This window comes from Periplaneta americana, chromosome 10 (genome assembly GCF_040183065.1).
Source record: "Periplaneta americana isolate PAMFEO1 chromosome 10, P.americana_PAMFEO1_priV1, whole genome shotgun sequence".
NCBI lineage: Eukaryota > Metazoa > Arthropoda > Insecta > Blattodea > Blattidae > Periplaneta > Periplaneta americana.
The window spans coordinates 137,003,742-137,025,270 of record NC_091126.1 but is presented as its reverse complement, the minus strand read 5'-3'; the positions used below and the strand labels follow the sequence as shown (position 1 = coordinate 137,025,270).

Genomic DNA, 21,529 nt, shown 5'->3' with positions numbered 1-21,529 from the left:
CTTTCTCTCCTTCTATTTATCTTCCGCTCCATCTATTCCTCTTGCGCTCCTTCTATTCCTCTTACGCTCCTTCTATTTCTCTTGCGCTCCTTCTATTCCTCTTGCTCTCCTTCTATTTCTCTTGCGCTCCTTCTATTCCTCTTGCTCTCCTTCTATTTCTCTTGCGCTCCTTCTATTTCTCTTGCGCTTCTTCTATTTCTCTTGCTCTCCTTCTATTCCTCTTGCACTCCTATTCCTCTTGCGCTCCTTCTATTCCTCTTACGCTCCTTCTATTTCTCTTGCGCTCCTTCTATTCCTCTTGCGCTCCTTCTATTCCTCTTACGCTCCTTCTATTCCTCTTGCGCTCCTTCTATTCCTCTTGCTCTCCTTCTATTCCTCTTACGCTCCTTCTATTCCTGTTGCTCTCCTTCTATTCCTCTTGCTCTCCTTCTATTCCTCTTGCGCTCCTTCTATTCCTCTTGCTCTCCTTCTTTTTCTCTTGTGCTCCTCCTATTCCTCTTACGCTCCTTGTATTCCTCTTGCGCTCCTTCTATTCCTCTTGCGCTCCTTCTATTCCTCTTGCTCTCCTATTTCTCTTGCGCTCCTATTCCTCTTGCGCTTCTTCTATTCCTCTTGCACTCCTTGAATTCCTCCAGTTCTCCCTCTCTTCTCCTTGATCTCCTTGTCTTCTTCTTCCCTTGTTCCCTTTTTTTCTCCTTGTGTTCTCTTTCCTTCCTCGTGTTACCCTTTCCCTCTTCGTGTTCTCCTTTCCTCCTTGTGTCCCCATTGGTCACATTATATAGGCCTATCATTTATTCTTGTGTATTTTCCTTATTCTCGTGTTCCCGTTGTACTCTTTTCATTCCCTTTCTTCTCCTTATTTTTTCCTTCTCCTTACATTCCCTCCTGCTCTTCTTACATTCCCCTTGTTCTCCTTGTATTTCCCTTTTTCTTGTTTTCCGCTTGTTCCCTTTGGCTTCCTCTTATTATTTTCCTTTTATTCCTTTTGCGGCGGCGAGAGAGGTTTTTGTTGGTTACATGTCCGTCAATTCCAAAGTAATCCCCATACCCAGTGAATGAAAGACAATAATTGAAGGGTTCAGAATCATAGTGGGCCAAGCGCCATTTACTAAAAACTTAGAAAACAAAGGTTAGAATGAAATTATCATAATTCAATTGAAACATATAGCAAGTAATATAAAGTATACACATTAAAACTCAATGATATGTCAATCTTCATTAAACTATGGTATTCACTTAAATTAACCCTTGCTTTCTCCGTTTTTAATAAATGGCGCTTGGCCCACTATGGCTCTGAACTCTTCAATTATTCATGTATTAACGTAGGTTGTCTCTTTCACTCTTTGCTGTAACTCTGCAAACTAATTATTTATGGTTTCACTTCGTTGCCTTCTTATGGGAACGCGTACTGCCACTACCGCAAACCACTTTACCATTCGCCTAAACGCATTCTTTATTCATCGTTAATTTTTCATGGAAGGAACTTTTTTAAGCTGACTATACAGGATCCAAGTTTCCACGATGTTATATTCGTGTATTGTCGCGACATGACATTGACGAAACAAACAAATAACCTTGTAAACTACAGAGTTATCGTTATTCTTCTGTCTCTTGTTGTGATGTCTTGCACGTAAGGAATGTACAGTTCAGTATTCTCACTATTTTGTTTATTCAGCTCGATCCAAAGTTAGAAGTGGATTACGAAAACACTTCAAGTCTTCAACCTATATTTGTTATTAGAGATAGCTTGTAGGTCTTTCCGTTATTAAGCGTTAAAGAGGAAATACTGTACTTAACATTGGTTACAAACGCAAGTAAGCTTTCTTGTATAAAAGTCGAATAAATGTATTGGTCACGGCTTATATCTTTCGTATTTTTAATTATACGTAGAAATTAACCCAGATAAGACTGATGTCCTATATATAGGACACCGGATGTTTTATTTTTTTTAATATTGTTGTGTAAGAATTTCATAGTCGGCAATCATGATACCATAATCCTTATGTGTTATAAATTGCCTCCAATTTTTTTTATTATATTCAGTCTGTCATAGTCATTGTTGTTAACATATTTGTGTGAGTAATGGCTGTGGAGCAGAACATGTTGTTCTCGAAGTCGGTATGTATCACATGCTATAGATATAATGCTTTTGATATTGATAGGGCATACTCGTATGATGTACTTCGTATATAATAATTCATAATTAGATTCAATTTTTTATTTAGTGTTATGCCATATCATAGTAAAGTTAGGCGTACTACATGTAGTACGTCAGTCATAAGAGGGGACATTTCGTGAGACTGATGGTACTCATGTTATTATAGGGGGTTTTCACTAAATGAAGCCTACAAATGATTCAGGACGACCAAGTTGCTATACCTAAGTGCAATAACATTTCCATCACCATTTTATCACAAAAAATGCGTGTGGTAACGTAACTGACGAGGATTCTGGTGATGAAAATAACCCTACGATTGACAATATGCCTGGTAGTCAGTTGCGAGCTGACACGGAAGTAACCCTCATCACACAAGGAGAGGGAATGGATGATTATGATGACGAAAGTCATAATGGTGATGATGAACATAGTAAAGGCGATGGTGAGAATGGCAGTAGAAATACCAGTGATTCAGCAACCAATATACAGATAAAGAGAAAGAATAATAAATTTCAATTGGGAAGAAGTTGGCATCAGCAAGGAAATACTATATTTTTCAATTTTCGTGCACACAGTTTCAAGAAACTCTAGAAATTTGAAGAAGAAAATATCAGTGAAATAGCTCAATATCATATATTAATACAACAAAAATATGGGTGGACCAAAACATCAATCTGTACAAAACATCTATCAGAAGCAAGAAATGGTACTTTATTCTGCATTGACGTAGCAGAACAAAATGCATGGCAGCTATACAAGATAAACTCCAACGAAAAACTCGATCATCTTGCATTTCGCAAACGTCTTGTCTTATCTGTTCTCGAATCCATTGCTCGACATTACAGTCAGGCGGTAGACCAGCGGTCGTCAACTCACTGCACTCTCGGGCTATCGTCTCTTACCCGCAGGTGCATTTGTGGCTGCTGGCGGGTATGCTCTCTACCTAATCCTGCTGCACTTACCCTTTACCCATTTCAGCGAATGCTGACGACCACTGCGGTAGACCATCTCATCTAATAATGAGCAAAAAGATTCTAGGTTTGATGGAAGTAATCATTTTGTGGTATCTCAAGAAAAACAAACTCGATACAGACAGTGTCACACAAAGACAAAAATAATATGTATGAAGTGTGATGTTGGTGTACATGTAAAATGTTTTATCACTTATCACACACCGTAAACATTCTCGAAAAATACAATAATCTTATTGTGTGTGAGTGATATTATAATTTTGTGTTAATTTGATGTATTGTTAAGCTAAACAATTTATATATATTAGTGCTGAAACGACTTATGTCATATAATGTTTTTGCATGGGGATATGACTGACGTCCTATATATAGGACACTGAAAATCTCGGATACTATCAACATAAAAAATTTAAAAACAGCTTTGTTATGTTACATCAATTACAATTAAATAATTCATACAAAAAAATCGTGTTTTTTAACAAAAAATAATTCAGTCTTATCTGGGTTAAGCATATAACTTAAGACTCTTGCAGAAAAAAATATTTTTTTTTATCATGTTTTCATAAATTAAGTCTTCAATTTACAAAGCGTGTGTCTTTTAACGACACCATATATTTATTTCTTCACTTTTCAATTCTTCAGGTCTCAAAATGACATGCAAAAACATACTTTGTCATTTTCAAATTTTTTTTTTATCAAAATGGAACTGTTCCCGAACACAAGTTTTGCTTTTTCGGGGTACTTTCATATAGCGTTTTTATGTACGATATGAGGCATTCAGAGCTAAAATGGATCAAGTCACAAATTTTCATAAATTGAGTTTAATTCATTTTCTGATAATCTGAAGTTGGATCTTTTCCGTGTAGTAACGGATCAAGTCTTAATTCCAAGCATTCGCCGGCAGGTGACACCAGTCACTTTTGGCTCAGATTATTTGTTCACGATGTTCTGAGCCATAGTGGATCAAATCACCAAACCGTTGCATCAGTTAACATCACAATTGTGTATATTTTTAAATCTAGAATTTGAGAATGGAGCAATAACATTATTGCTAGTCAAATGAGATAATCCACTAGAGCCAGTTAACTTTAAGTCCTATTATCTCAGAACTACGTCCATGGACTTGATCCACTTTAGCTCTGAACACCTCATATGTTGCTATTAAATAAATAAATAAGGTAAAATAAAAACAAATAAAGAGCTTTATAAATTAAAAAAAAAAATATGTCTGTGGAATTGGATATGCATCATAGAAATTTAAATACGGTGCTTATAGGCCTACAAGGCTTAGAATTTAAGGAAAGTAAAGCCATTAAAAACTGTTTAATAATGTAATTGTGTCAAATGTTAATATGAGCTCACAGAAAGTGTCCAAAATGGCTCCTATTCACTGTCAAATATCTGTCTTCAGAATTGCTTTCTTTCAGCAATACTCCTCGTTTGACCTGTTGTGTCTCATATCTGATTCCTTGTTTTAACTCTTCTCGGAGGGAGTTCTGGTAGAGCAGGGCCGGGTATGAGAGCGGCTCTATTTAGTCGGCCAGAACTGCTCTCGCTCCACAAGGCACTTCAATTCCAAGCCAGAGCAGAACGCTCACGCAGTGGCGGACTCGCATTACAGCTACTTTCCCTGCATTAATATAACAAGAGCCACGGTTGTTCTAGTCATTCAGTCTGTCAGTATATAATAGTTTATAAGGATATTACATCAATCCATTGTACAGTACAGCCTTTATAACACTCTTATTAATTTAATTAAATAAACTTCGCTCTATGCACACACACACACACACACAAATCATTAGGCTTATTTACATAACCCATACGCACATACTGCAATCTCCTCACCACGGTTTTACGAGACCGGCGTATGGCTTCCACTTCCCCTACTTGCTGTGGACAGAGTTCATCTGCCAATATAATTAAACATCGCTTGATGAATTCACCTTCGTTGAATGTTTTCAATTCCTTTGTAATTTCGTGGAAAATTTTGTAGCTAATTTTCATAGCCGATTCACTGAGTGCATTATTGTCATCCTGTTCATACATAATATATAATATAATATATGATATATAATATGATATGATATGATATACAGTATATGTTATGTTATGTGATATGATATGACCATAAATTAATACAACTTAAAGAAAATGTTTCTCAGGTACATTATATTAGAGTATCTATTCGATATTTATATTGCATTATAAGTTATTATAGTACATTTAGTAATATATAATTTTAAATTACACAAATATTATGATATATCATAATATAGTATATTACAGTTCATGATATATTATATATTGTATAATTTATAATTATATATTACTAAATGTATAACAACTTATAATGCAATGTAAATATCAAATAGATACTCTAATATAATGTACCTGAGAAACATTTTCTTTACGTTGTTGCATTAATTTATGGCGTTTATTACCAACATATTTGTTATATTCAGTAGCATGTTGGAAAGAATAATGTCGTTGGATATTGAACTTCTTAATAAGTTGGAGTGTTTTATGCCAAATTAAAAACTTTACTAATCCACTGCTCTCTACGAAAAAGAACTCATCCTCCCATGATACATTAAAAGCATTGGGAGTAGCGGGGCGCTTTAGTGTATGAGCGGAAGCTCCGTCTTCAAAGTTCGCCATCATACTGCAGAGTCACCACTGCACAGACACTGAATCACGTACAGTGTGCATACGTCACAGCGCTCGCAAGACCCGCTCTTTAAAGCACACAGCGCTCATTTCTCAGAATCACGTAATATGCCCAGCCCTGTGGTAGAGGTAGAGGTAGAGGTAGACTCTCCACTTAAAGAAAAAATGTAGTGGATTGTGATAAAGGAATCTTGGGTGCCATTAAATATTCATTCAGCCTATTCATCCCGGAAAATTGTTGTATTTGAATAACTTTTGTGTGTGGTTATTTAATTCATCGTTCCTTATTCTCCAAGGTGATAAAATGATATGCTAAATCATTCCTCATTACTTGTGTAAGACCCTATAACGCTTGCTAGCTGTCAGAAATGTCGATAAACCATAACATAGGCCTACAGTATGTATACCTACATTGGGATTATATATATTTGAGGCAGTTTTTACGAAATAATAGTTTATAAGGTAAATAAAATGATTTATGCTTTTTGAAACATGAAGAATCTGAAAATTATAAAATAAGTGCATGCTGTTAAAAAATAGAAAATCGACTCTTGACTCTTGGCAAACGCTTCACAGTTTCTAGCAGAAGTTTAAAGACACCACTTCGAAAGAGATTGATTCACTAATGTTCTTATACTTGTGTGAAATCTTCTGATGTTTATGAAGGGATCAAATGCCTGTGAAAAAAATAATTACTCTGAATTATATAAGAATATTTCTGATAAGAAAACTAACTGAAAATTTATATTTTTAGTAGGAATTAATTCATTACCCAGGAATGGGATATATTTAGATGAATGAATTTTGAGATAGAGTTAGATATCATCTCAAGTCATCCTTCCACATCCCAATAATCTGCCACTTCACGTCCACATTCCTGAATTTCGACCCATTTTCATTTTTTTTCAAGAAAGAAATTTAACCTTTCCACACCTGTAGCAAACTCCACAACTGTGGAATTATTCTACTTATTTTGTATTGCATGTATTTGTATAGTTTTGGCCAATGAATTGTATATGCTTTAAATTGTATAGTAATCTGTATAGCTCTGTTGATAAATTGTTTGTGTTTGTAATTTGAAGTAGTTTGCATGATATGTATTATCAATTTCTGTGTATCACAACTGGTTGAATTGTTTATGCCTTAAATTTAATTACCTTACTTGTTTTGTATTATACATATAGCTCAACTTATGAATGATCGTTTGCGTTTGTAAATTTAATAATCTGATTGGCTATGTATTGTATACTTTTAGTAGAGCCATCGATGTAGCTCAGTCGGCAGACTCGCTGGGCTGCTGATCCGGAGCTGCGTTCGGGTTTGGGTTGGATCCCCCTTTGGTCTTTGGTTTCTTCCGAGATTTTCCACAGCCGTGAGACTAAAGCCGGATGGTCTATGGCGAGTCCTCGGCATCAACCCCCTTGATTTGATTACCCCCCTTTGATTTGATTACCTGGTTGGGTTTTTCCGAGGTTTCCCCAACCAAAAGGCAAATGCCGGATAATATTTTGGCGAATCCTCGGACCTCACCTCATATCACTACATCTCGCCAAAATATTGTAAAAAAATTGCACAAAATTGTAAAATTTGTAGAAAATTACTAAATCGTAAAACTGTAAAAATTTGTAAAAATTGTAATTGTAATATTTTAAAATTTTGACTTGTTGCACATCTTAAAGCTTCATTGCTCATGTAAGATCTATGGAATAAAATGAATGAATGAATGAATGAATGAATGAATGAATGAATGAATGAATGAATGAATGAATGAATTGACCAGTATTAACGATTCCCAATGTTATGATGGAAGTGACAGTCGCGGTCCCGGATCAATATTTCTGCGAATTTCAAACTCTAGAGAAGATTAGAACATGGCAGTTTTTCCTAAAGAACACAAAGAAAAAAATGGATTTTAATGCCTGAATGAGATGTCACAATTTGTTTAAACAAAAAGTAATATTTGCACAAGAAATCTTTAAGATAATTCTAACTCAAAATTAATTGATCACAGTACATTCATTCTGGAATAGAGTAAAAACCTGTATTAAACGACCACTGCTAGTTCCATGAAAAATTGGTCTTTCAGAGGGTTGGTTTCTCAATAGGGGGAGTTTTTTTAAACAAATAATTGGTTAAAACGTTTCTATGTTAATAAAATAAAAACACGGAGAATATTGCTAACAATAAAAGCTTCAGATAAGAACTTTATTTCTTATTTTACGTTATTTTTTAAAATTTCTGCTTTGATTCATTACATACGCCGCATCACAAAATCATAAATTGAACTCTGCTTAATTTTTTTTTCTTTTTATCTTTCGTTTTTACAACCTAATTTTCAAAACTATTCTTTAACATGTTAAAAAAGTTCATTTATATGTTCTCCATTCATACAGTCCTTCAGTGGTGCCGATTGCTGAATTAGCTGTATATTACATAAGGTTTTTCTAGTGACATTTTTTTGGATTCAAATTCTCTCTTGACTTTAACCTCGTTACCGGTGGGTTGATGACCGGATTTTTCTAATAGATAGGAGGAAGAAAAAATAAATTATTATACTGTAATTAACAAGTAACGATTTGATTTTTCTGTACAAAACGAAAAGTAAAACCGTCATACGGCATGAGAAATCTTACCTTCCAAGAAACTGTTAAACTGCGGTGCAAATAACCCGTTTGTGATACCTTGGAAGCCGTCAGCAAACGGTCATTATACTTTTTTCTAGCAATACCCAATATTACTTAAGGGATTAAGGACAGAGTTGGGCATTCAACGTGAATACAGTACCACTTAAAAATTACTTTGCCAAATATCATTTTAACTTCTAGTACTGCAACGAATTTCTTGGAATTTATTTAGGCTACAGGAATGTAACAAAATACTAAATTGTAAATTTTAAAAATACAGTATGGTCTTTTAAAAGGGGTAAAATGAAGAAAATGGCTATTCAATCACTGGTCGGTAGTCGGGGAGAGAGGTGGTCTTTTAAAAGGGGCGTGATTTACATTGGTTTTATGTATGTTTAATTCGGTTCTTTAAAAAATCGGTCTTTAGGAGCAGTGGTCTCTCAATAGGGGTGGTCTTTCTGACAGGTTTTACTATATCTTGCAATATAACAAAGCGGACAGAGAAGGCTTCCAAAATTATCTTAGAGAAAAGTACTCATTATGGGTAGTAAAGGGCAGTAGTGTAGAAGAATGCTGGGCGGAGTTCAAGCAGATTATAGTAACAGGAATACAGAAATTTATCCCGGTTAAACGCTTATCAAACAATCCCGATCCGGAATATTATAATAAATACATACGGAAACTGAAAAGAAAACTAAGGAAATCCTACAGACAGCGCAAGGAAAGCCTTGCAAAACAAACAAAATTCACACAACTATCGAAAGAACTGCTTAATGCCAAGAAGATAGCGCAGGAAAATTACCTAAACAAACTTTTCAAAGGTGAACAAAACGGGTGGGGGGAATTTTATAAATATGTGAAGAGACGACGCAAGGAAAATTATTCGAGCCTCCCCCTAAAAAATGACCGCAATCAATTTATCGTACAGGACAGCGAAAAAGCAGAAAAGTTAAATTCCTATTATGCCACTGTTTTTGGGATGAGGACAATAGTACCACACTTAGCTTCTGTGGAAAATACGGGTCAGTTTTCTATCAAGCCTAGGGACATAAGGAGAAGGATCTCTAAATTGAAAACTCATAAATCAGTAGGACCTGATGGTATCGCCGGAGACGTACTAAAATTGGGAGGGGAAGCCATGATTCCCTATCTAGTGCGTATATTTGAAATATCAATTAACAACGGTACTGTCCCGCGAGATTGGAAAGATGCAATAGTGGTGCCAGTTTATAAGTCAGGGTCTCGCTCAGATACAAAAAATTACAGACCGGTCAGCCTTAACTCTGTGGTTTGCAAACAGATGGAACACTTGATTTCAACTTATCTAACGTAGCAATGGGATGACTCAAATTGGTTACATAACTGTCAGCATGGATTTCGGGGGGGGGGCTATTCATGTGAGAGTCAATTAGTAACGGTATGTCAGGATTTAGAAGACGGAATAGATTCCAATAGCCAAGTAGATGCAGTGATTATTGACTTTTCACGCGCATTCGATGTAGTCCCACACGATATATTGTTGGTTAAACTACAATCAACGGGGATTGACTTCAGAGTGCTCCAGTGGATCAAGGAATTTTTAACTTGTCGTACTCAGAGAGTACGGGTAGGGGAGGAATTATCGAACCCAATTGAAATTACTTCCGGGGTCCCGCAGGGGAGTGTCTTGGGGCCTCTTCTATTCTTGGCTTTTGTAAATGATCTGCCAGTTAATATCTTGTCTAGGGTTCGCTTATTCGCGGATGATTGTATGTTATACAGGAAAATAAAAAGTCATGAAGATACTACTCTTCTCCAGAATGACCTCAATAGAATAAATGATTGGGCAATAGCCAACAAAATGAAAATAAATTATCTAAAGAGCAAAGCCATCAGCTTTACAAGGAAAAGAAATAAAATAGTCGCATCGTATACGTTAGGGGGTGAAACCATTCCGGAAGTTAACAAATGTAAATACCTCGGAATAACATTTAGCAGCGATCTCGGCTGGGGGGAACACGTTACAGACACAGCGGGAAAAGCATGGAGAGCGTTACACTTTGTGATGAGGGTACTAAGAAAAGGTTCTGATAAATCCAAAGAGATTGCATATAAATCACTAGTACGTCCAGTAATGGAATATGGTGCTGCATGTTGGGATCCTTACAGATTAGAACATATTAAGACACTGGAAAAGATTCAAAAATGGGCTCTTAAGTGTTGTCGGAAAAATTCACCATTAAAATGGGACACACTCACGGACAGGAGAACGCGAATTCGATTATGCGCACTGTTCAAAACATACAGAGGTGAGCCTGCCTGGAAAGAAATAAAAAATAGGTTGCAGCCGCCAAATTACTCTTCAAGGAACGACCACTCATATAAATTGAGGGAAAGAAGGCAGAGGACGGACACTGGAAAGTTTTCTGTTCTCAATCGTACTATCAGGGACTGGAATGCTTTACCTGCAGACTTTCTAAAGGCTTTACCAACAACCAAAAATGTATTTAAAAATAGGCTTAAGGACCTTACTAATAGACGGTAATTATACACAGTACACAAGGGTGTAAATGATATGTTGTTATTGAAGTGTTGTATCAGTGAAGAATTATGTTGTGTCAGTGAAGTGTGTTGTATCAGTGAAGAAGTATGTTGTGTCAGTGAAGTGTGCTGTGTAAGTGAAACGTGTTCCTGTCAGTGAAGCTGTATAGGCTATAGTGGCAGTGCAAAGTATTTGAACAGTGAAATGTTTTTGAAGTGTTAGTGAAATCAGGATAGAATCAGTGAAATGTGTCGTAGTTCCAGTGCAGTGAGTGAGTTGACAGAGAAATGAGTGTAATGTTGAAAGATATGAACATATACTCGTGAGTTTTAGTTCGATCTTAGTTTTAAGATACAAACTAGAATATTTCAAATGTTATTTTAAGTGATCGTTTTATTTAATTTAGTATATTCCCTGTTGTTGTTATTATTATTATTATTATTATTAATTATTAGTATTATCATTAATTGTATTTTTAATTAATAAGTTTATTATTGTCATTATTGAGTGTAATAAGTTACCACTGCCACCGGGTATATACCCATTGCAGTGTGAATAAATACACATACATATATACATAATTAATTTTTCTCCTGCAGAAAATGTAATTTTTTTTAATACGTTTTCATAGCACAAAAATTGTTGTATAATCCTAAGTTTGAAACATAGAGAGATTGATTTTGCATTAAAAACTTCATTTTTTCACAGGAATTAGGTCCCTATAGGCCTATGCACATCAGTGGGATTCATATAAATATAAGGACAAGAGTGAAATATCACTTTTGAAGGGGTGCCCTTAAACTTTTTGCTGAAGCTGTATAATGTCATACATGAATGCAATCTACGTATACAGAGCAAATAATTTGTTTTCGGAAGGTGGCGAACGTAGATATTTTTTCCAATTATTAATCATATTATTGTTAGTATAATAATAATAATAATAATAATAATAATAATAATAATAATAATAATAATAATAATCTAAAACAATACCGCAATGCGCGGGGAGTCTGCTTCACTTTACTACTGCAGATTGAATTGCTTTGACTCGCAGTACTCTCTGTACCAAGTGAAGCCAGTTATGATCGCCGTACAACTAATTTGTATTCTCTAATAATCTCAACAGGTAATTGATGATGATTATGTTGACGATGGTTATGACACTAATGACGATTATAGATATGACGGTGACGATTGTGAGCCACCGACGTGGCGGTTAGGGCACTTGCCTGCCGGTCTGAAGTTGCGCTCGGGCGCGGGTTCGATCCCCGCTTGGTCTCATTATCTGGTTGGGTTTTTTCCGTGGTTTCCCCCAACCGTAATGTGAATGTCAGGTAATCTATGGTGAATCCTCGGCCTCATCTCGCCAAATACCATCTCGCTATCACCAATCTCATCGACGCTAAATAACCTCGTAGTTGATATAGCGTCGTTAAATAACAACTAAACAAATTACGATTGTGATGACTACGATAACGAAGATGACGTTGATTAAAACGATGACTTTGATATCGATGACGCTGACGATTGTGATATCTATAGCGATGGTGATTATAATACCTATGACAATGATTAGTACACCGCGGGAGTGCGGGCCCTAATACGGCGATTGCAGTTGACTATGCAGACGGGTATAGAGTATGACGTAAGTCTCTCTCGCCTTTCGCCGTACTGTTCCGTGCATCGAACCCGAAACTTTCAGAGTTTGTTTAGCTGTCATACTGAAGAGTTGCGTATGTGAAATGACACATATTACAGTACAATGCCTAAAACAACTCGTGCACGAAGTGCAATACTAAATAATTTAGAACAATTCGAACGCGATATATTTAGACTATTGTAAAAGGAGAAAGTGTTGTATGTGTCGTGTGTACTTTCATATTATTACGAACTAAGAAGTACTATTTTGAAAGACACTGTAATAATAAAGGACACAAGGAAAATGTTGAACGCAAACAAGAACAAATCGAGTTCAAATATTTGGTCACAATTCAATATAGACTTATGTGACATGTTCATACACACAAACATTCCATTCAAAACTTTGGACAATCCCCACTTTAGATCATTTCTGTAAAATATACAAATTAACATATTCCAGGAGAAGCAACAATACGTAAAGAATATTTACCAGTTTCGTACCAGAATACGATTGACAAAATTCGAGAAAGCGTGAACGATCAGAAAATATATGGGTTTCAGTTGATGAATCTACAGACTTAAGTGGTAGATATGTGGAAAAGTATATTTTTCGAGAACTGTGCAGGGAAGAAATTTGTGCTAACTGCAGAGAAATTGGAAAAGGTAAACCATGCAACTATTGTCCAATTTTTTATAAGGCTATGCGCCTTTTATAGACGGAAAGGATTAAATATGATAATGTACTTCTTTTCGATACTGATGCAGCTCCATATATTATTAAGACAGCAAAACAACTTAAAGAGCGGTATTCCAACAGGGTGCATTTAACTTGTCTGGCCCACGAACTGCATATAGTTGCTGAAGCTATTCGTGCTTTATATAGCGATGTGGACTGTTTTATAGTGTATGTGAAAAAAACAATTCTCAAAGCCCCTCAAGAATATTAAAATTTCGAGAAATTGCACCAGATCTCCCCCTTCCACCTCAACCCGTAGTTACAAGATGGGCCACCTGGCTTGAAGCTGCCTTATATTTCGCAGAACATTACAATAAAGTAAAACTAGTTATTCTTGCTTTAGGTGGCGAAGATTCAGCTGCCATTACAACAGCAAAATCCCTGATTTTAGAAAATATGCAGCAAAATCTACAATTTATAAAGACCAATTACGGAAACGTTCCACAAGTTATAACTCAACTAGAAACGTCTGGTCTACAAATGTCCGGGTGTATTAAATTAATTGAGAAATTATCGGAAACAATTAACAAGGTACTCCAAAGACTCTATCCTGATAAGGTAAATGAAAAATTAGGTAGTGTAATAAAAAATAATGGCTATGCAGTGTTGAACAGTTTGGTGGAAAATCAGGACAAAAACTTAAATGAAAATGTAAATCTTTTCACGTACGCTCCATTAACCTCATGCGATGTCTAAAGAAGCTTTTCGCAGTACAAACATATTCTAACTGATACACGCAGAAGTTTCTCCTTTGACAATCTAGGTATGTACATAGTTGTACATTGTAATTCCTTATTGTAAAGAAAACGATTCCGTCGATATCGCATCAATTAGGTAAGTACGAAATGTATGATTATTGTATGTATGCAATTCATATACTCAAGACTGTACGTCTGAAGCACGCACAGTGAGTTGCTTACCTGAGAGTTCAGTACACTCGCCACGGAACGCTCCAGTCATATTTAACTTGACGGAAAGGGCCCGCGGTTTAATGATTAGATAGTGATGATGACATTGATTATGATATTGATGAAGATGATGACTATGACATCGATGAAGACGATGACATCTGCGATTATGTTGAACACCACGATGATGAATGACGTGAACTGCAAAGAACAACTTACATATCCGTTTAGAGGGGCAACAGGTTCGACAAATAAGGAAAGTTATGGTATCCCGTTACGGCTATTTATGAACATTCAGTTTTGAATTTACTTTATGTCTGGTATCCCAACATCCATTACAAGTTTAGTATACGTTAACAGCGGAAATTTTTTTATGTCAGAAGTTTGTGTTACTTTCGGTGTTTCGCATACTTACGCGAGTTGCGTAGAAGAGAGCAAGTCTCCCCTCTCACTCGCTTCTGCTATCATAACAACAGTGCAGTTAAAGTACGAGAGCGTTTATTGAATCGGTTGCCTGGTTGTCTTCTTAAATTGTAGCTCGAGCGCCTGGGCGAGATGGAGGACACAAAAATGATGAATTGACAGACACGATGTTTCAAGCCAGCGTAAATATTTGCTGAGTTTTGAGGTGACTGTCGAATGCGGTGTCTTAATCGGTTATTTAATGACATATAAATTGATTAAAGTAATAACGTCGGTGAAAATGGTAACAGCCACCAACGTAGTTTACGGGTAGGATTTGGCCTTCTGATCCGACATGAGTTCAAACCTCGCTTCGGCTGATTACGTAGTTGGTTTCTTCTGAGGTTAACAACATTTTATTCAAATGCAAATGTCAGGTACCTCATAGGGGATGAATTCATCTCTCCAAAATACTAGGCCTATCTCCCTATCACCAATTCTTCCAGTGAGAGATAGCGTTGTATTTGATACGGAAACTTTAAATATCCGACTGAAAGTTGATAATATCGAGGTGATATTGTTATTGTGAAGTTATTGCAATGAATCGCCATGGTTCTGACTGGCATTCGTTTTGTAATAGAATCGTATAGATGCAAATTCCGACATTTCCATCTTTGTTAATTTTTCAGGAAATTAAAAAAAAAAAAGATTTACTAACAAACTATGTTACATAAAATGTCTAAACTGCACTAATCGTTTAAAGACAGAACTAACACCATAATTATTCCTTTAAATGTCAAGAAATGTTAGTTGCTTTCTATAAATATGACAAGATAATAGGGAAATGTATGAGTTTGCTTTTTAACGATTATCCTAATTTTTTTATAATCTCCATTTTAGCATTATTTTACAGCTGCTACTGAAAACACTGCATCAATCTGACACTAAATTAATTTATAATATACATTTCATACAGTATAATTATTTAAAAACAAAAGTTAAAAATTAATTCAGTATCGGATCTAGTATTAAGACGACTTCAGAATTTGCCCCAATTTTTGTACATTTTTCTTTGAAAAAAAAAAATAAATGTTTTAAAATTATTTGAGAGTATCCACAGTTAGTTTATGTTTTACAGTATTACAAATATTTTATTAAGAAAAAACGGTCCACACCTGTAGAGTAACGGTCAGCGCGTCTGGCCGCGAAACCAGGTGGCCCGGGTTCGATTCTCGGTCGGGGCAAGTTACCTGGTTGAGGTTTTTTCCGGGGTTTTCCCTCAACCCAATATGAGCAAATGCTGGGTAACTTTCGGTGCTGGACCCGGGATTCATTTCACCGGCATTATCACCTTCATCTCGTTCAGACGCTAAATAACCGAAGATGTTGATAAACCGTCGTAAAATAACCTACTAAAAAAAAGAAAAAACGTACTTACAACTGCCACTGCACATAGTTAAAATTATCAATAACTCCGCTTCATTCTGTGCTTCACAGAGGCATTCTTCTTCCACTAGTGATGACTAGACAGTGTATGCGGGATGACATAAGGAAAAGTGAAATTGTTTCGTATAAGAGAATATGGCACGTGCCGTGTCGTCCGTCTTTTGTGTACCTGGCGAGTACAGCAGCGTACAGAACGAAGGGACCCCGGTCCATTCATAGTAACATTGCAACGCAATGTGTGCAGTTGTGTTAGCCTGCAGGATAGGCGAAGACGATTCAGCTTCGACAACTTACGAGACTATATCGTCGTTTACTGCAACGCTAGTAATTCTATCAATGATGACGAGGTATGTGCTAAAGTACGTCATTTTTCTTTTCATTCTGACTGTACGGAGATACAGTAGCATGTTGACGTCGTCTGTTTACGTTTAAAACCTGTTCAGCCAATGGTCTGAATAAAAAATTGTAACATACAGTAAATGTGCACCTACATTCAACGATAAGTGATCCCCCATCCACTGTCTAGTAATGACTTACTGTGTACTGCATTATCAACCACTTGCTTTTAGAACTCATGGACACTTTCTTCCTTACATTCATCTCTGAAATCAATAATGAATCAATATCAGAACACTTTTATTTTTCAACTGGCACACCTAAGGACTAATTTTCAAGTTCGATTTTGTCAGTGTTATTACTTTTTTTGAAAACAGAATTTGCAAATCATTGACCAGATCTCTAGAATGGTTCATTTCTGATTTTCAGAATTCCATTTTCACGAGTCAGGATCATCCTCTTATCCTTGTTGAATGTGAAATGCCACTGCCCAGGAATTACCACGAGTTTAGCAAATTTTTTCCACTCATATTGCTGCGTCTCTACCACGTTATGTTATTGTACCAAATTATTGGAATATATCTTTACACTCGGGAACTAATAATCGTTTATCTTTTCCTTACAATTTTTTAGATTTGTCCGAAAATCCTATTACAGGAAAGATAGCTGTGGCCTGCTAAAGGAAATACTTATACTTTATTACTTTATACTTAACATTTTAAGTAACACAGTCATAATATCCAATTCGCCAGCAACGAAGTAGAGCTGATTAGTAGTAGCAAAGGTGGGAATCAAGTGACTTAATTCGCGTCAGGTATTGGCTAACGGAAATGTCGGGGATTGTATCTCATTGCTCCGAGGAAATGTCGGCGTTTGAATCTAAACCCTGCATTCGCAGTGTTCAAATGAATAGGAATGGTAGCTATTTGCTTATAAATTATTAGTGAACATTCAGATTTCAATGTGGAGAAATTTTTTTCGTAAAATCTCATTTTCGCTGAAAAGTGGAACTTTCGGGGTTTGCATCTATACGACTCATAAATGAAATTCAACTAGGTAATGCAGAATTCAAAGTCATATCCGAGAGCGGCCTCGGCAGTACGAGGACTATGAGCTACAGGATCCTCCATATTTGATGCTTCCCTCATACCTCAAGCTCAGTTGTTACACATCTTGAACAATTACCGCGAAATCGGCCACCATTGACAGTAGTAACATTAATTCATAAAACCTATTTAGCGGGGAAAATATTTGTGAACAATGGTTAATCTCATCCATTGGCCATTACTAAATATTTAAGTAAGACATAATAAATGACTCTATGTATTCAATTTTATAATTATGTAAATAAGAAGGTGAAAGTAAACGCTATCTAATTTTCTCTGGTTACGAATGTTAGGCTTACGCGTAAACTATTGAACACAGAGGGAGGATAAGTAATACCTGAACATTGTAAAATTTAAATTACGTTTTATTTAACGACGATCATAACTGCCGTGGGTTATAACAGCCTCGCCGGTGTTCCGAAATTTTGTCCCGCTGGAGTTTTTTTTTTACATGCCAGTAAATATACAGACATGACCCTGTCGCATTTAAGCACAAAAGCCACCAATCTGGGCCGGGATCGAACCAGCAATCACGGTCACAGAAGGCCAGCACTCTACCGACTAAGCCACCCGGGCCGACTCGTCCATTGTAAATTGACCTACTTTGATTCCACGAACTAGCAGAGTGCATCATTCCTCTCCACGTATGCTTCGATCCTTCAATGCCTCGCGGTCCGTAATCGCCTACGATGTCTTCTGTAAGACAGTGGCTACATTAGAGCTCAGTGGTCATGTGCCATTGAACGCATAGTAAAACATATCTAAATGATTATTGCACTCATAGTACTACAGCAAGGAAATATGTGTATATTTGTTTATCTTTGAATATTATGTACCTAGACATTGCACATACAGGGACATCATTTTATTTTTACTAACATTTTTAATATTAACCTGTCTATACCTTTAGAGAACCGGAAACACCACTTGCTCCTCCTTCCAAGACTGGAGTTCGATGATACTGGCGTAAAACACAAATCACTCTACTAGGTATAGGAAGGAAGAAAAGTAGTTCATCCATTTACGTAAACTAGGAAATATCGCGATTTTGAGTTTGATAATTTTCATTAGGTTTTTCTTTAATCAAAGAACAGTACTGTATTAAGAATAAGTGTTTTTACTCACGAAGTAAGTTATCCATGCGAACGTATTCATTATGCAGTGTATATTATACTGTCTACAGCACATTAGCGTACAATATAGAGAAAGAAGTTAAATTGAAAAATAATCATAATATGAATATTTAAACACAATTTTGAAAATGGTGGCCGTTCATTTAGATACAGGCTTCAGTTCTTTTGTGCATATTATCGCACTATAGACTATTGCATCTAAATCCAATTGCCAGTTTCGTCCTTCGTACTAGTAACTCATGTTGAAATAATTCTGTACCTACTCTACGTACTGTAAATTCAATCTTCACTTCTGCCGACCCGAAAATATAAAATTACTCAGACATGCTATCTACTGTCCGTCCAAGTGGTTATGCCGCAAGATTGTAGAAAGGGAGGAAATCACGTAACAGTTAATTACTTAACGAGGCCCTTTTATTTAAGTTAAATTGAACAGCTGTATAATGTTACGTAAACTTCCAAATCTTAAGAGAAATTAATGTTTTCAGAAAAGAGCTAAGACAGCCCAGCTATTACAGAGGGGCGAGCAGAAGCAGGTGGGGGAAATCGGGATGCGACGTAGGCAAACGGACAGTACCTGTGCGAAAATATGATTCAATATTGAAAGCTCTTTCGTCACTGGAAAACGCGAACATATTTCTGGAACGTACTATACTCAGTAACTCAGTACTGCTTACAATCTGCGGTCTTGGTTCTGTGTGGAGTTGGAACTTCCTTAGTAGAAGGGGTGGGAGTGAAGTACATTCAAAAACTCAGGTACAATAAAAATTGAAGTAAAAATAAAATGATGTCCCTGTATAAGCTACTCTACTTAAAAACATATTATTAAATAGTTTTATTCCATATTGTAATACTGTAATACGCTCATTACATATGACGTAACTGAACCTTAATCACATACGTTAAAGTCTGCTATTCTTTATGGTATTCCAGTTATCGATTTCCAGCTAAGCATATGCGATATTGATTAATATCGTACGTGCAACAACCCGCAAGTTTTGAAAGGTGCAATCCAAAATTGCATACTCAAACTGCACAATCGACAACATATATTTCAAATAAAATAAATTCTCTTTATGTTTATTTCAATATTTTTTATAAATTGAGTTCATTTGCTGTTTTAATGTGTGTTGCTTTGAGATTAAAATCATTAAACCAAAGCCCTGCAAAAAGTCGATAAATAGGGTGTACACGCAAAAGTGCTCCGTGCCTGCCAACTGTTGCATTAATCGGAAACACACTGAAAAGACACTCATGGTCCGTGTCTGCCATCTGTAGCAATAGTCGAGAACACGCTGGAAATACACTCATGAACACCATTTCATTGTCAGCAAAGTAAGAATGTAAGATATTCGTAAAATCTAAAAATTTAGACATTTAATTATGGTCGAACAAAAACAGTTGTACGCATCTGGCCTATAATGGTAATTAAAACGTTCGTAAGAAAATTATGAAACGTGCCTACGCTCGTTACATAAACATACTCGCGTCTTAATTACTACCAATATAGGCTCGTTGCATAATAATATACTATTTTGTAAGTCCTGGGCCTATTGTAGTTCAAACACGAAAATCATGCTGGTACTATAATTTTATTCAGTACGTAAATTATCTGAGCCTATATTTTTGGACGCAGGTATAAAAATCAGATACAATTATTGAATAATTTCGAGGGAAAAATTGTTCCGGAGCATGGTATCGAACCCGGGACCTTTGGTTTAACGTACCAACGCTCTACTACTGAGCTACTCGGGAACTCTAACCGACACTCAACTTTACAGGGAGTTATACCTGAAATCTTGGTTTGCATAATACACGTCACTGTTCGTTAACAGAAAAACCACAATTTAAGTCACACGGAGTTAGTGTGCACTCGAAGTTGGTTGCTTGACGGTTGTCAGCCCACTTTGAGGTCTGTGGATATAGAGGGAAAAATTGGATCGGTGTCGGTTAGAGTTCCCGAGTAGCTCAGTGGTAGAGCGTTGGTACGTTAAACCAAAGGTCCCGGGTTCGATACCCGGCTCCGGAACAATTTTTCCCTCGAAATTATTCAAATCAACTTTACAGGGAGTTATACCTGAAATCTTGGTTTGCATAATACACGTCACTGTTCGTTAACAGAAAAACCACAATTTAAGTCACACGGAGTTAGTGTGCACTCGAAGTTGGTTGCTTGACGGTTGTCAGCCCACTTTGAAGTCTGTGGATATAGAGGGAAAAATTGGATCGGTGTCGGTTAGAGTTCCCGAGTAGCTCAGTGGTAGAGCGTTGGTTCGTTAAACCAAAGGTCCCGGGTTCGATACCCGGCTCCGGAACAATTTTTCCCTCGAAATTATTCAAATCAACTTTACAGGGAGTTATACCTGAAATCTTGGTTTGCAGATACAATTATTATTCTTTTACACGAAAATTAGCGCTAGGGTATAATTTCTCAATTCACCGCCTAAATAATTCATATTAATTCCATCACAACAACATTTGCATATTACAGTTGTTACAATAGCCTATGTAAACTGTCATATTTGATTTGACGGCAGCAGCGCTTTGGACTTCTGTAGGTTATGTTGGGCGAACTCATTCCTACAAAGTTCTGAGATTAACAAACAAATATTCCAGCAAGCTGATAAAAATCAGAACACGTGATAAATTGAAGCTTTGTTTCAAAACAAACTTTGGTTCCGCGGATCCCTTTCAGAACACTCGCGGGTGTGCATGGAGCAACGGTTTGGAATCACTTATCTACACCACGGAACCACTGCGTTAAGTTTTGTAATAGTATAACCCATTTATTTACAAGGGCGATTAATAATCAATAGGGTATTTCATGACGCTAGTGCTGAGTTTCCTGCAATACCGGAATTAAAAATCGCAGTTTAT

The 21,529-nt window shown here is 36.4% G+C and overlaps 1 non-coding gene across 1 annotated transcript; it reads left to right on the top strand.

Moving 5' to 3' along the window:
- The first annotated feature begins 20,895 nt into the window (after positions 1-20,895).
- TRNAN-GUU (transfer RNA asparagine (anticodon GUU)) lies at positions 20,896-20,967 on the top strand. Its single transcript has one exon. It is a non-coding gene; the product is annotated as a tRNA-Asn (tRNA).
- Positions 20,968-21,529: the final 562 nt, after the last annotated feature.